Below are 3058 nucleotides of genomic sequence, written 5' to 3' on the forward strand. Positions count from 1 at the left end.
GCGTCTTACGGTTGACATCTGAGTCAGTGGATCGGGGCGCTAAAAGTGAAGACACTATCAACACACACTGACACACGACACATGTGAAACAAATGTAAACATAGGCCATCAAGGGATTACAACCTGCTCCCATTGACTGCAAGTTTCATTTGGGTGGATGTGTGGTGGTATTTTTGTGGTGCAGGTTTGAAATGGCGCAACCACTTGGTTTTTCAAACCATGTCCTTCTGCTTGGATTTGGATTCTCTGTCGTGTCATCAAACACATGGCACCATGGCCTATAATCTGCTTTTTGCATGGCCTTTTGTGTCTTGTCAGTGGGCCATATTGTAGTGGTTTGTATTTTTTCAGTGGGGAGGCTGTGACTAAAGATAAATCAAATGCCTTTCTTTCCAGAGTAGGCTATTTAGATGAATAGTTTTGGGAAATACAGTTGTTTGCTGTTTTGCATAGAGTTAGATGATAGCACTCTCAAGCCCTTGTACTGAGTAAGGAGCGAGGACTAGGATCTGATTAACCTAGTTTAGCATAGAGACTTGAACCAGGAGGCAAGAGCTACTGTGGCTTTGTCCAGCAACCTCTACTCAGTCTAGACGCCCCATATTGACTTGCAGTCGCTTTGGACTGACCCAAAGCACATTTTTACATTTCAACTGTTGAACACTGGTAACTGCAGTTATTGAGCTGACACAAAAGCATGACCTCTACTTCAGTAGTGTGCCTGGAAGCATCCCATGAAGTCATAAACAGAGCAATTAGCTAAAGCTGCTGCTGCATTGCTGTTTGTGTAGACATTGTGTAAAGCTCACTGATAAACTCTTTGTATCTCTTAATCTGTACAGAAAAACCAACGTGTAAAGACAATAAGTAATGGGCAGCTGTGGTTTAGGAAGTAGAGCGGGTTGTCCACTAATTAGAAGGTCTGTGGTTCGATCCCCAGCTCCTCCAGGCTGCATGTCGAAGTGTCCTTGGGCAAGATACTGAACCCCACATTGCCCCTGATGGCTGTTCCAACAGTGTATGAATGGGTGAATGTGGCAAGTATTTGAGTGGTCAGTAAGACTAGAAAAGCGCTGTATAAGTGCAAGTCCATTTACCAAAAGTAGGCAGACCTTTGGACCGAGCCATGCTAGCTGTTTCCCCCTGGTTCCAGTCTTGGTGCTGGCTGTAACTCATTTAACTCTTGGCAATCAGATAAGCAAATTTACCATACTGCCAAACTATTCCTTTAATCGTCATGGCCCAATTCTCAACTAGCTAGAATGGATAGATTCCTTCTTATTAGTGTTAGGGCATATTCTCCATATCTAACAGCATTAGACAATGGACAGGAAAGAAGTCAAATCAAAAGTCAAAATGGCACAATTTGTGTTTTTAATTTAATTTAAACACTAAATGAAACAGGAAAAACAAATAAAACTAGTCCTGTGTCAGAAAACATAAGGATGTGGTCATGTCTGGGAAGTGTTGCGTCACTGGAAAAAAAAAACAGTTTTACATCTACAACCCACACATATGACACATAAAGCCTGGAGCCCAGGACCTGTTAGTTCCCAGTAAAGAGAATAGGAAAACACTTACGGTACGGTCCAAAGTTATAATACCAGCGCTCATACTCTGAGATATCAGGCCTGTGATCGGGAGCTAGAGGAGGATGTTTTGAAACCTGTTAGTATTCCCACAATGAACTTGAGAGAGAAAAGCACATGTTTCCATGGTTGTGATTGGTCACATGTGTTTCCCAACCAATCCCACACCAGTGAAAGCAACGGCTTTTGTGCAGAATTATCAGAGCCTCTCTCACATGCCACCTACATTACGCTCATTTCTTCCACACTTCACAGCAATTTCTCATATGGCAGGCAGATGGCATGTAAACACAATGTCCTGGGAGACAGTGCATGTACTTACATATGGCACCAATTCAACACATATACAGTACATGTTCAGCAGATACCAAACTGTATCAACCATGCACATGCAACTTGAATGGATACAAGGTGTAGTAACCTTCCACAGTGAATGGGGGCAGTACACACCAAACTGTCATGTGCTTGTCCTGGAGGGAGTTTGACTTACCTGTGATCTCAGGAGTGTCTGTCTCGCTCCACGTGTATCCTGAGTCTGGAACTGCATAACTAATATCTGGATGTACAGCAGAGAAGGTGGAGGCATCAGCAACTACAAGGGTTAAATTTAGGGTGCTGAAATTTTCAAAGCAGCTCTTATTGATCCCCATAGGCAAAGCAAACTCTATTCATAAGGCCACATTGTTGGCATCGGATTATTAAATTAAAGGCTTAGATTGAGTGAAACCTGGAAAGCTTTTAGAAAAGAAAACCTTTCATCACAAATCTTGCAGCCATATCAGATTTACCTTAGTTCATCTGAGCATTAATCAAATACCTTGCGTTATTGATGCGTTTAAGATTTGCTAAAAGAATGATGAGCGATTCTTTGATACCTGCTGGTCGTCGAGCTCCAGGGAACCAATCAGGTCGAGGAAAGGAGGGGGGCGCCCAATCCCTTCTGGGAAAAGCTGTGCAGGGGAAGATTAGAAAGCTGCGTTCAGGACAAGCACCAAGGAGAATCATACTTGTGACCTCCACTCAACCTGCCACGTTGTTAGTGGGGTATGCACAAGATGTTCGGCCTTGAGTCAGACACTAAACATACAGTCGACTAAAGGTTTTTTTAGTGAAGCCTTTCTCTTTCTACCTGAATGGTAGAGAGACAGAGGAAGGAGGTCAACTCTCTGGGTAAATGTAAATGCGTTTCTCACTTTACTGATTTCTACCTGCTGCAGTCAGATTCCATCAGGCAGTTTAATCGACCAGACTCTCGCACGGCAAGAGGTTAATTGAAATGTGATTGAAGTGTAGAAGCCCAAACAGCTGAGCAAAACCATAACAGTGCATTGCATCTGTCTAAACTGACTGAGCCATGACAACACACTTCTGTTAACCCCTCCCCGCGGTGGATGGGTAGTTACACAAACACACAGCCTGTGCTCTGAGGTTCCCATCGAGTGGCAGCTAGCGAGCAGGGCCTTTGTTGA

At 43.6% G+C, this 3058-nt stretch overlaps 1 long non-coding RNA gene across 1 annotated transcript; it reads right to left on the reverse strand.

Moving 5' to 3' along the window:
• Nucleotides 1-3029, reverse strand: LOC147820407 (uncharacterized). Its single transcript, XR_015437595.1, has 4 exons — nt 2465-3029; nt 2080-2145; nt 1582-1644; nt 1-39 (listed from the first exon to the last, which is right to left on the reverse strand). It is a non-coding gene; the product is annotated as an uncharacterized LOC147820407 (long non-coding RNA).
• Nucleotides 3030-3058: the final 29 nt, after the last annotated feature.

Source organism: Seriola lalandi, unplaced genomic scaffold (genome assembly GCF_002814215.2).
Source record: "Seriola lalandi dorsalis isolate HSWRI2012SDOR001 ecotype SW California unplaced genomic scaffold, Sedor1 jcf7180001959594, whole genome shotgun sequence".
NCBI classification, from domain to species: domain Eukaryota; kingdom Metazoa; phylum Chordata; class Actinopteri; order Carangiformes; family Carangidae; genus Seriola; species Seriola lalandi.